At 40.9% G+C, this 13,401-nt stretch overlaps 1 protein-coding gene across 4 annotated transcripts in view; it reads right to left on the reverse strand.

The window, feature by feature from the left end:
- Nucleotides 1-13,401, reverse strand: part of LOC136867775 (uncharacterized) — a 143,085-nt gene that overhangs the window by 38,631 nt on the left and 91,053 nt on the right. For 2 of the 4 annotated variants that reach the window (XR_010859747.2, XR_010859746.2), the window contains exon 2: nt 406-648. The gene's annotated coding sequence lies outside the window, so the exon portion shown is untranslated. The remainder of the gene's footprint in view (nt 1-405; nt 649-13,401) is intronic. The other 2 variants (XR_010859745.2, XR_010859748.2) reach the window with 1 other exon arrangement.

The raw sequence follows: 13,401 nt of genomic DNA on the forward strand, positions 1-13,401 counted from the left end.
CCGCTCTGTGGTGGCACGCAGCTGGTTGGAGGAGAACTCCAGCGAAGTTACGACCATGGATTGGCCCTCCAAATCTCCCGATCTTAATCCAATCGAGCATTTATGAGATGCTGTCGATGCTGGTGTACGTACCATGAACGCCGCACCAACTACACAAGACCAACTGTGAGTATCATTGCAAGGTGCGTGGGTCCAGATCCCTCCAGAACGATTCGAACACCTTGTAGAGTCGATGCATCGCCGCACTACTGCCATTTTGAGGGCTCGCGGAGGAGAAACTCGTTATTAACATCACATTAAGCGTTTTCCCGTGACTTTTGGCCACTTAATGTATACCCAGAAAGTCACGGCAGATAGTATAAATACGACTATTATTCAAATTAATGTGTATTTTCCAAAACTGACCACGGTGATGTAGCCGGAGGTGGGTGGAGCAGATCATTGCTCATATGGACTCCATGGGGATGGTAGCTACCCGGCGCAGCAGGAGCAGCGGCAGATGCGGCAAGATGAAGGCAAACAGCAGCACCGCGGGACTCAAAAGAAGGAAGAGCATAGCGTAGATCAGCAGAAGGATGGGGACTGGCACCAACAACATGGTCACACGTCCGCCATCAGAAATGGAACCTGCAACATGACACAAGCACACTGCTTTCCATTAGAACAAGGAAAATGTTGCTAACGATAACTAAGTTTATTCACCACTTTAAAGACTGGCCAGTATAGAAATAGTTAAGAGAATAAATTATCAAGTACACACGAAGATACAAACATTTTTGGAACAGATTTTGAAGCAATAAGTTTGGTTAATCTTTAAGGCAACTGCTAACAATCCAACCTCGCTGCTAAACACTGTAGGTAGCACAATAAATGAATATACATTTCTGTTCAAAACCACCAAAATTGCTCTAGAAAAGGGAAGTTAATTTTAACTTTCCCTACCCCAGCAGCTACAGATATTGAAGTTCTGGGATGAGGATAATAGCACCATATCTGAACTACTGGAACAGACTAAAAACGCCGGATATTTTACCTCTGCACTTTGAGAACCATTCTATCAAAAAGCTCGTTATTCATGTATAAACCATTATTTCTTTATTTGCAGTAATATTCAAGGAGTTCATATAATAATAATAATAATAATAATAATAATAATAATAATAATAATAATAATAATAATAATAATAATAATAATAATAATAACACCGGGCTGAGCGGCTCAGACGTTTGAGGCGCTGGCCTTCTGATACCAACTTAGCAGGTTCGATCCTTGCTCAGTCCGGTGGTATTTGAAGGTCTTCAAATACGTCAGCCTCTTGTCGGTAGATTCACTGGCACGGAACTACGGGATAAAATTCCGGCACCTCGTCGTCTCCGAAAACCGTCAAAAGTAGTTAGTGGGATATAAAAACCAATAACATTATTACAGCAATAATAATATTATTAATAATAATAATAATAATAATAATAATAATAATAATAATAATAATAATAATAATAATAATAATAATAATATGTACTTAGCGTCCCTTGAATTGCTGGCAGACGCTGCAAACACGGAATTTTAACCAAAAATGTAAAGCTTCAACGAGCCAGTAAATCTAGCCACATTAATGAGTAGTAGTAGTAGTAGTAGTAGTATCAATGTACAAATGAAAAATAAGATTAATTACATACAACCAGAAGAACGTTTAAGAATCGGATAACTTAGTTACGGGACTTGATCCATACAGTAACCTTCTTTCTATTTAGGACCTGTAGCCCACCTGAAAATCATCTTTTGTGACATTCCTCTACTGTGTGATATACAGTCTGGACTGAAACACAGTCGCGTAGGCTGTTACTGCAGAAAATCTTCCTGTGCTTTAAATACCTTGACTAGTACGATACCGGATCAGCTGTACTCATATCTGTCTTGGATTATGGAAACTACGCTCTTCAGCGTATGGATTGCCGATTAGTTCATGGTCACGTGTATTTGTTTCTGATCATTCTTGTGCCCATTCCACCGTTGAGTCAAACCCATTTTCCAGCAGCTGGGTTGCTTCTTGATGTGGTGGTCTCCGGTATCCAGCTGCCTTACGGGTAAGGACTGAAGGTCTGCCGGTAGACGGTCTTTCGTATTTAAGTGTTCTTAAATTACTGTCGATCCCTCAATCTCGAGCCCAGAAGACAAAAGCACTAAGTCGGTCTGAACATGGACGCAGAACTGACAGTGATGTTCGGCGCTAAACAACATTGGATTCTAGAGTATTATTCTAATGTATGAAGCAAGAACTTGTGAGGATCTATTTCGAAAGTAAGTGCTGGATTTATCGTCGAGTTATTACATGGTAGTAGTCACGGTTGTCGCACAAGTGGTTCTTGCTCTCCGTGAACTAAATAGGGAGACAATACATTCGTATGAGCTGTTACATGTGTGTTGGTTCCGTACATTACAAGCGTGGAACAGCAGTCCACACACCTAGCTAGACCACAAAGCTAGGATAAGGAGGATCTTAAAAGCTAAAAGCCATATAATGTTAGGATAAAATGCATCGGAAAATAAGATTTGTACGAATTGTAGTAATTCCAGAATATTCAAAAGACATAATCTACTATCCTGGTTTTTTCCGTAAGAAGTAAGGTAGTCTTATTATTCAGATTAATGTGGAAGGTAAATCTTTCACTAGCTTAAATGAAGAAAAATGCACAGTTTACGTCATGTATTTGCAGTTAAATGAAGTCTGCACTATAATTACAACTATTCTTTAAGCAATCACATGATTCTTTAGTGAAATTATTTAAAGACACATCAAGAACATACTGTAGAACCACTATGATATTTCCACAGAAAATACTTGTTTCTTGATTACTAATTTTTTACAATAATTATTTTAAAACGTAAATTACATGTGTCCAATAAAAGATCCTCGAGCAATTGGTTTATGTAAGTAAACTACATTACCATAATATTTCATGTAAATACCTTCTAGAGATTTTGAACGATGATGAGAAACATGTGGGAAACTGTTTACGGAATATGAGCAACAAACATTTAACAGAGTGGGGGCGTAGTGACATTCTTCTTCTTCTTCTTCTTCTTCTTCTTCTTCTTCTTCTTCTTCTTCTTCTTCTTTGATCCGTAGCTGGTGTAAAGATGTGGGGGCGAGCCTCGTAACAAGTGCACTGCTGTGGATGCCGCTAGACTGCAGAGAATGTTCACGACATGCCTCCATCCTTCGCTAAGGTCTTGGCGTCGCTGATATTTTGGACGGTGGCCCTTCAGATCTTCCTCGATGTTTTTGAGACAGCTTTCCTTTGGGCAGATCGTTGGATCTTCCATTGAGTTGACCGTTGTCGGTAGTCGAGTGGTGTTCATTCGAAAAACAATACCGAATTGTTGCAATCACCGCTTTTGAATGTATTCTTTGACAGAAGCCTGATGGTCACAAAATTGTCGAATGACTTCGTTTCGAACATGGTTGCGAATAGAAATCCTCAGTCTCTGATGTAGGCACCACATTTGCATTACCTTGAGCAAGACGAGGACGATCTTGAGGAGTGTCCATGTTGACCGAAAGAGGTGGATTTTATTCTTAAGTGCAATATTCTTCCTCTTCGAGATGTAGAGTTGGAGAGAGGGAAATGTTACATATCTTTCGAAGAAGTGGAGATACATATTTCTTTTTTTCTTTTTTGCGAGATTAAAGAGGAAAGTACAGTCTATGAAGAGAAAATTAGACTGAGAAAACCAATGTTCTGACTTCTAAAGATGTACTTTATACTGAAGGGTGTGGGCGCAGTGACTAGTAATTTAAGAAGTTAAATCTATGTCAGTGTATTTATTGGTATACTAAAACCAGTTCTCAGAGCAACAAACATTCTGCTATTTTGTATATACGAACATCCAATCCTCGAACCAGAAGAATTAAGCAGATGCGGTTAAAATCCCATGCCGTCCGGTAATCGAACCCAGGGCACTCTGAACTTAAGTTATCGACGCTGACCATTCAGGCAAGGAACGTTACAATAGTCTGTACCTATTAAAATCAGTAACAATTAAAGGAGTATTCAACGCATACCATTAACAGAAATCAACAGCATTATGAACCCCTTGGATGAAGAAGACAAAAGAAGAGAAGGAAACCTTAAAGAAAGAGAAGATCAATTAAAGGTGCGATAATAAAAGATATCCTATGCCTCGAAAACCTAACACCAGTGATATAGAAAGCAAATTAGATGATGATAATAATAATTTTTTTTGTTTTGTTTTACGTCCCGCTAAGTACATTTATGATTTTCAGACACGTCAATATTATTTGTATTGCGCGAGTTCTTTTAATGCTAGTGAATCTAACGACATGAGTCTGGCAAATTTGAGCACATCCAAATACCACTGGACTGAACTGCGATCGAACTTCAGCTGGCTAGCGCTCTACCATCTCAACAAATCATCCCAGTACCGTTCGCTAAAATGACAAAGAGAAGCCTGACGCATTTCTTACGAGAAAGCAATGCCAAATCACGACACTAGGTGATACAGACAGTACTGCTTACATCGTACGGCACTAGTTATGTTAAACAACTTTGTTCTTTTTAGTGTAGTAGAAGAAAGGTAATTCAGTACATCCCTAACTTTACCGGGGATAATTAAACAGCTTACCTTAATCTTCTTACGCTAGTCACAGTTACAACAACCACGGCATGAAATTGCTTAGAACTATAATATTAGCCAGTTGCAACTGTACTGATATGCAGCTCGATGTTCAGTATAATAGTGCACATAACGCAAGAGTGGGTTTTCATCTTTGTAACGACCAAGAAAAGGCGTTGAAGGTTTTTGTCACAGAAACAAGTCCACAGTACTCAGCCTTCAATCAAGAGGTGAACTGCTATTAGTTCCGAAAAATGGGTTCTACTGTTAAAGTTAACTAAAGCAGTTCCCTGGTGAAGGTCCTGCCCCACATCTGAATGATCAGCGTAGCGGCTTTTGGCTCAGACGGTTCCGGGTTCGATTCTCAGCCAGGCTGGGGAATTTAGCCGCGTCTGGTTTATTTCTCTGGATCTTGGCCTAGATGTTCGTGTTTGTCTGAATGCAAGCATACTTAGCACACTACCAACCGCCCCTGAAGCACGCAATAGTGGACACATCCCTCTATGCAGGGTGATGTCAGAAAGGACGGCCATGCTTTCTACGTGGGTATATACAGACATATTCCACTCACCGATTATTGGGTACAAAATTAAACACGATTTGTATTACGATCACTGACTGTTATAAACTAAGTTAAATGAATGAAAAAAATTCTCCGGCTTATCCCAGTTATTTCTGGGGTTGCTGGAGCCACCCAGACTCATTTTGGTTTTGGCCTGGGGTTTGAGACCAGATGCCATTCCCGTCGCCAGGTGATTCTTGAGATGAAAACATCGACTCAGGGTTGACCAGGATTCGAGCCTCAGCCTTCCAGGTGTGAATTCAGCAGTTAAGCCACTGAGCTGATCACACCCCCATCAAATCAAATTAATGAAAGAGGAAGGTTAATATCCTTGCGCCACTTTTCTTGTGCATCAAGACTAGGGCCAAGGATTTCATGCGCCTAGCTTGGAATACAAGTGAGTTGCCCGCTCCACAGTTGTTTAGGGTGAGTTGCATAAATAGTTAGGATTATAACAGATCGTGCCACTGCAAGTCTTGCAGCTAAACGATCGTATGGGTAAGGGGGTATTTGATACCTGACAGCATTGTAATCTATCACTTCATGAAATTTCTGGTCTCATAATGAATGTCACGGTCACTTGATTTCCACCAAGATGTGCTTCTGGGATTTTTGAAATGAACGATCAGGTCGCTGTGATTCGGAGTCAGCACTAAATTGGAGGTTCCGTGGCTATGGTCACAATATCAGTAGTCAAGTAAAACTAAATACACCACAATCTGTTCTCCCAACTTAATATCACTGGGAGTACTCTAAGCCTATTAGAAGACTTTGCTAATCTATTTCTAAACATGACATTCTATGCAATGCTCGTACTTCCATACACGTCAAACAGTGTAGTAACGGTAGTGACTAAGCTGTCACAAGAAGTAAAGTGCCTCGCAAATGAGATGAAAGGTTAGGACATGATAAAAAATTAGTACGACCCTGAGAACAGTGTCGATGTGTTGCAGAACGTTTCCTGATTGCAAATCTAGAGCACGAGTAATCACTGTCATTAAAACACAGAATGTCCTCCAACTCCCATCGCCTGTCCACGTCATTGTTCTACAACATCCCACGTAGCGGGAGGTGGTGGTATACAATTTCTAATCACTAGATTGCGTGCCAAAAGCCTCAATTAAATTCCAAATCTCTCCGCAGTGCTCATATGGAGTGAGGACATATGACGCTGTTGATGGTGATTCGTCCGTCGGATGGAGACGTTAAGCCTTGAGCAGACCCCTTGGGGGCTATTCGACAGGAGTAGGCTACGTGTCGGCACCGGGTTTCACCCTCCCCTTCCCAACTATCATATGTCACGCCATTCATTTCATCGCATTAACTCCTCTGATGAGGTTGACGTCAGTAAGGCCATTCGGTCATAAAAACCCGCCACGACAGATTCATCTCATCTCATACCCGACCCCATAAAGAAACGAGACAAGGGTTGCACAAACAAATATTATTATTATTATTATTATTATTATTATTATTATTATTATTATTATTATTATTAATATTATTATTCAAGTATTCGTACTCGAGATGTGCTACTGCAAATAATTTACACAAAATATCTTCTGATAAAGTTTCAAGATGGACTCAAAAGTCAAGGCATTACGAATGAAAGATCTTGAGCAGAAATGGTCACGGTAGTATCTTTTCTCTTTTTTTTTTTTCGTTACGTCGCACCGACACAGAAATGTCTTACGGCGACGATGGGATAGGGAAGGCCAAGGAGTGGGAAGGAAGCGGCCGTGGCCTTAATTAAGGTACAGCCCCAGCATTTGCCTGGTGTGAAAATGGGAAACCACGGAAAACCATCTTCAGGGCTGCCGACAGTGGGATTCGAATCCACTATCTCCCGGATGCAAGCTCACAACTGTGCGAATCTAACCGCACGGCCAACTCGCCCGGTACACGGTAGTATCAACAACGAATGAATATCAGATGGTACAACACGAAAGTATCATTGGTTCAATGCTTACTTGTCCCAAGTGCGCTCTTCGAACAGACAAATTGCAGTCCTTGTTCATAATATGTGACAATGAAGACCGAGTGTGGGGAGGCCGACAGTACGCGATACTGCCAATGCAGCGGTGACAATGTGGACGGGGCGAGCAGCACGCACAACAATGGTGCCGAGGAAGTATTGGGGCTCGCGATAAGGAGCTGATTAACAATGAACCAAGCGCCCAGAATGATTTGGAATTGAGAACTACTAGAATCTTCTGCGGGTTTATAATAAAAGAGCACAAATGACACATGCCGCTCAGAGTCAAGTGAGTCATGTGTCATTACATGCGTCTTTATGCGTCTCAGACATTGGCCTACAGTGCATACTGTAAACATATTTGAGGTACCGTGACATTTCTTTTTTTTTACTAGTTGCTTTACGTCGCACCGACACAGATAGGTCTTATGGCGACGATGGGACAGGGAAGGGCTAGGAGTGGGAAGGAAGCGGCCGTGACCTTAATTAAGGTACAGTCCCAGCATTTGCTTGGTGTGAAAATGGGAAACCACGGAAAACCATTTTCAAGGCTGCCGACAGTGGGGTTCGAACCTACTGTCTCCCGAATACTGGATACTGGTAGCACTTAAGCGACTGCAGCTATCGAAGTGAAATCGTAATATGCAAAACTTGTTTGAGCACTGTAATTAATGTTTATACTGGTAGAGAAGGACATGATGAGCACCAATTCTTACTAAGCTCACTGAAAAAAATATACAGTCACCCTACTGCGTATGCACAGATGGATCGTTAAACCCGTACAGATAGCGCAAGATTTATGATATCCACTCTCCCAATGATGGCATGGGAATGTGAAGACAATTTGTAACAGCAATGATAATGTTTTTTTACGGTCTTCTTGTGTTGCTCAAAATTTATTGAGTGACTAGGATTCCAAAATACTTGGTCACTATTTTATACAATCTGGAGTTGTTCATGATGTGACGGAGTGGAAAAAGGGACAATCGTGCCGACGGCCATACGGTGCGTGAAGTTGCTGGGTTTGTTGGTGTTTCGCACCGGACTGGTCAACGTGTCTGCAAGCAGTGGTGTACTACACGTGGCCACGAAACACAATGTCAGAATTGTGGTCGGTAAAATATCCTGACTGAGAGGGACCGTAGACGCCTATCACAGCTTCTGAATCAAAATCGCTTTCAAACCCGACAGGAATAGCTGCAGTCAGGAAATGAACGTCCATCCCAACCTGTTAGCAAGAGAACATTGCGACGGGAACTGCATGCAATGAGCATTTGGAATCGATCACTTCGCAACAGGCCATTGCTCACACAGCCAGGTAAAACTGCGCGTCTTCAATGGGCTAGAAATCATTCAATGTAAACAGTAACTGACTGGCGGAACGTAATGTGGTCTGACGAATCACGTTTTTGACTGTATTCCAATGACGCACGTCATCGAGTGCACCAAAAGTCAAATGAGGCATTTCATCCTGGATGTGTCCAAGGTCAGGTTCAAGCCTGAGGTGGGTCTGTGATGTTTCGGGGACGTTTTTCGTATCATGGATTGCGCTCGCTCACTGAGGCGACCACTAACATGAACCAGCATGTTTGTTTAAAACATTCTGGATGATCAGGTGTCGCCTTTCAGTCATCGTTTGCATGATGCGTATGCTAATGATACCCCGAATTTTCAAGATGACAACAACAAAGTTCATAGGGCTGGACGCATATGTCACTGGTTTTATGAACACTTGGCCTTCAAAATCACCTGACTTGAAACCCCATTGATAATCTGTGGGACCTGTTGGAACAGCGCGTAAAACACCGACATCAGCAACCCCGCAATTTGGTGGAACTGCGCGATCAAATCTTCAGCGAGTGGCTTAACCTGGATGCGACGAACCTGCACAACTTGTGGACTCGTTTCCTAACAGAATTCAGGCAGTCATCAAGTCCAGCGGCGGAGCTACAGGTACTAAATGATGCTTCTATTGATTTTTCCAGGGATGGCTAATTTTTTGTCCGGTGAGCTCATTTCTCTGCATATCCTAAGAAACAAGGATTTCTTGTTATGTCCAAAAGAAGAATAAAGATTTTACTATTACATAAACCCGTGCGAAGTATGAGTAACTCCACTTGTTTATGTGAAATCCCCAAAGTAACAACGGGAGATCTACTAATTCACTGGCCACTTGTTATCGCTTTCAATCAATCAGTTGCGTGATGCAAATGAAACCGAATGTTTAAGAAATTTCTTTATATATTTCCCAAGTCAGAAATATAATTAGGACGTGTTTCAGCGGGTTTAACCCCACTGGAGCGTCACGAAGTGCCGGCAGCGGTCATGCCGCTAAGTGATCGGTGGTTAACGAACCAGAAAAAGAGGCTGCATTCAATTAATGGAAACTACAGAAGCAAACGAACACCGGAGTGAAATGCACTGTGAGATAACCTGTGGATACCAATGTTCAAGTCCTTGTAATAGTCGATTTACCATGAGAAGTTTAACCAATTAAAATTAATTGTATCTCGCAACAGAAGAGAGAGAGAGCACGTCTCACTTAACAACAGTCAGTGTAATGTCATTGTTGATCCGGCTCTTTGAATGATGAATGGTCAGGGTACTAGGTTCACTAGGCCGCGGGTTCGATTCCAGGCCGGACCGAAATTTTAATTGCGTATGGGTAATCCCCCTGGTTCGGAGGTGAGTTTTTGTGTCCATCTCAACACACTTCTCTTCATCTACATACAACATAGCACACTAGTCTACTAACCACCATAGGAACACGTGACAGTGAATACATCCTTCCATATAGACTTGGCGTCATGAAGGGCATCCGACAGTGAAACTTGGCTAGGACCATATCAGTGGCTACCCCAATAAACTGGAAAGAGGGGAAGGAAGAATAAGAGTAGTTATTGTTCATGTAGATCAGAGACGTTTGGCATTGATGGGCTTAGCACAAAAAATCGAAATACGTGAAGCTCTATTTTCATAGCCCATGTGGTAAAAATGTATGAGGCGTGAGTGATCAGAAATGTTGTGTGTATAGTTTTTGTCCTATACAAGGTTTAGATGGAACAAATACTTCCAGAAATATTAGGACGTTTGTGAAAAATGTAATAAACACAAATATCCACGTTTTTATTGTTCTAAGGTAAAAGTGCATAGAACATAAAGATCTGATATTACGTGTTGTACAACTTTTATAATGGAAAGTTTTCGATACAGCTATCTTTGGTTTGTTTTTTAGTTTCTTACACTACTTTTGCTTGTGGTTTAACGTCGCACTAACACATCTAAGGTTTTCAGAGACGCACAGGTGGGAAAGGACTGGGACTGGAAAAGAAGCGGCCGTGGACTTAATTAGTGAACAGCCCTAGAGCCCTGTTTCATGAAATTAACTAACAATATTAGAACTCATAAAAGTAAGTATTAGTTAACCAAATTCTGTTTCATAAAGTACACTGACTGACAGAGCAAATGCAACACCAAGAAGGAGTGGTTCGAAAGGGATGAAAGTTGGGGAAAAAAACAGAGACGGCACGGACGAATAATTGATGTTTATTTCAAACCGATATGCAGGTTACACAATGCGCACGGCATCGACTCAGTAGGATGTAGGACCACCGTGAGCGGCGATGCACGCAGAAACACGTCGAGGTACTGTAACGGTTCAAATCCCGTTACAAGATGATATCTGTATTTTTATTATTGTATGATTTTATCTGTATTTTATTATTATTATTATTATTATTATTATTATTATTATTATTATTATTATGTCAGTATTATTATTATGTTATCTGTGATATTGTACTATTATTGTAATTATCCGTTTTATTCAATTTTGCAATTGCCTGTTGCTTGCAAGATTGCACTTAGATGTATACACATATATACGTATGTGTAGTATAACACTCAATACCTGTACAGTGAGAATTGTAGTATATATGAGAGATGGGATGTGACGTTGGGGCATTGTGCAATATTAGTGGAGATTCTGCCAAGTCATCGCCGCGCCATGGCTATGTCATCGTATTTATTTAGATATGCGCGCATCGACTTAGTCGCCGCGGGGCTATTTCACCACTGTGTGTAATATCTGTCGCGTAGGTGGGAGTATGTCATTGTTATTTCTGGAGATTACGTAGTTGTGTCAACCTACGTCTATATAAGGTGGATGCACATTGTAGCGTCAGTCATTACTTATACGGATGCAGTACAGTGAAGTAGTCTACTAGATCAAGAGGCCTTAGGTGGTCAGCCAACCAGTGTGAACGAGAGATGGTGAAGACTCAGTGAGCCATTATTGGTCATTGAGAGAGTGAGACCAAATGGTTGGTCCGTCACTTAGTGGAAGACGCGGACGCAAGGCTTACCAAGGAGTCAGAGAGGGCAACCCTGGACCTACCAAGAGGTCATACCATATTGACTTACAAAGAAGTCAGATGATATGGAGAAGAAGCAGTCTCAAGGATGTATCACCACATTAGGCGTGACACATCTACAGTAAACACCAGAGCAATGGATTACGTCGTAATTACACTAAAAGTGTTGAAGGTACAGTCAAGTGAATCAGTGAGGGAAATATTTCGTATAAATTGTTAAATGTCCGGTCAAGAAGAATTCAAATTCATGCCTAGTTTCTGTCAGTTGCAATGTCATAATTTCATATTCTCATCTGTTTTATCGCAACAAGACTCACTATTTTTTGATATATTATTTAAAGAATATATATTGTTCTATCAAACGAATTCATAGTTTTATTTCATTTACAGTAAAATATCTTAACCTCAAAATTAATGGGGAAACCGAACGCCAATCTCCTTTTCCCAGAACTTATATGGTATCTTGTCAAAAGTAAGCTTATTACCCCACACCCTAGAGATGGTCAAGAGTCTCATTCTATTATTGCTGTACTGAGTGACAGCTGGCGCCCTTCAAATAACGTATGTGTAAGTAAGCAGGTAACTAGTAAGTGTGAGTACAAGGTTCGACGAGTGTGTATTTTATTTAATAAATGTTAATTTTCATAATTTCCATTTTAAATGCAGATATTCAGATTTCCCATTTTAAATGCAGTTTAATATGTTTCAAAAGTTACTCAGCGAGTTAGGAAGTTCTCATTTTACCAGAAGAGAGAGAGAGCACGTCTCACTTAACAACAGTCAGTGTAATGTCATTGTTGATCCGGCTCTTTGAATGATGAATGGGCAGGGTACTAGGTTCACTAGGCCGCGGGTTCGATTCCAGGCCGGACCGAAATTTTAATTGCGTATGGGTAATCCCCCTGGTTCGGAGGTGAGTTTTTGTGTCCATCTCAACACACTTCTCTTCATCTACATACAACATAGCACACTAGTCTACTAACCACCATAGGAACACGTGACAGTGAATACATCCTTCCATATAGACTTGGCGTCATGAAGGGCATCCGACAGTGAAACTTGGCTAGGACCATATCAGTGGCTACCCCAATAAACTGGAAAGAGGGGAAGGAAGAATAAGAGTAGTTATTGTTCATGTAGATCAGAGACGTTTGGCATTGATGGGCTTAGCACAAAAAATCGAAATACGTGAAGCTCTATTTTCATAGCCCATGTGGTAAAAATGTATGAGGCGTGAGTGATCAGAAATGTTGTGTGTATAGTTTTTGTCCTATACAAGGTTTAGATGGAACAAATACTTCCAGAAATATTAGGACGTTTGTGAAAAATGTAATAAACACAAATATCCACGTTTTTATTGTTCTAAGGTAAAAGTGCATAGAACATAAAGATCTGATATTACGTGTTGTACAACTTTTATAATGGAAAGTTTTCGATACAGCTATCTTTGGTTTGTTTTTTAGTTTCTTACACTACTTTTGCTTGTGGTTTAACGTCGCACTAACACATCTAAGGTTTTCAGAGACGCACAGGTGGGAAAGGACTGGGACTGGAAAAGAAGCGGCCGTGGACTTAATTAGTGAACAGCCCTAGAGCCCTGTTTCATGAAATTAACTAACAATATTAGAACTCATAAAAGTAAGTATTAGTTAACCAAATTCTGTTTCATAAAGTACACTGACTGACAGAGCAAATGCAACACCAAGAAGGAGTGGTTCGAAAGGGATGAAAGTTGGGGAAAAAAACAGAGACGGCACGGACGAATAATTGATGTTTATTTCAAACCGATATGCAGGTTACACAATGCGCACGGCATCGACTCAGTAGGATGTAGGACCACCGTGAGCGGCGATGC

This window comes from Anabrus simplex, chromosome 1, assembly GCF_040414725.1.
Source record: "Anabrus simplex isolate iqAnaSimp1 chromosome 1, ASM4041472v1, whole genome shotgun sequence".
Lineage (NCBI taxonomy): Eukaryota > Metazoa > Arthropoda > Insecta > Orthoptera > Tettigoniidae > Anabrus > Anabrus simplex.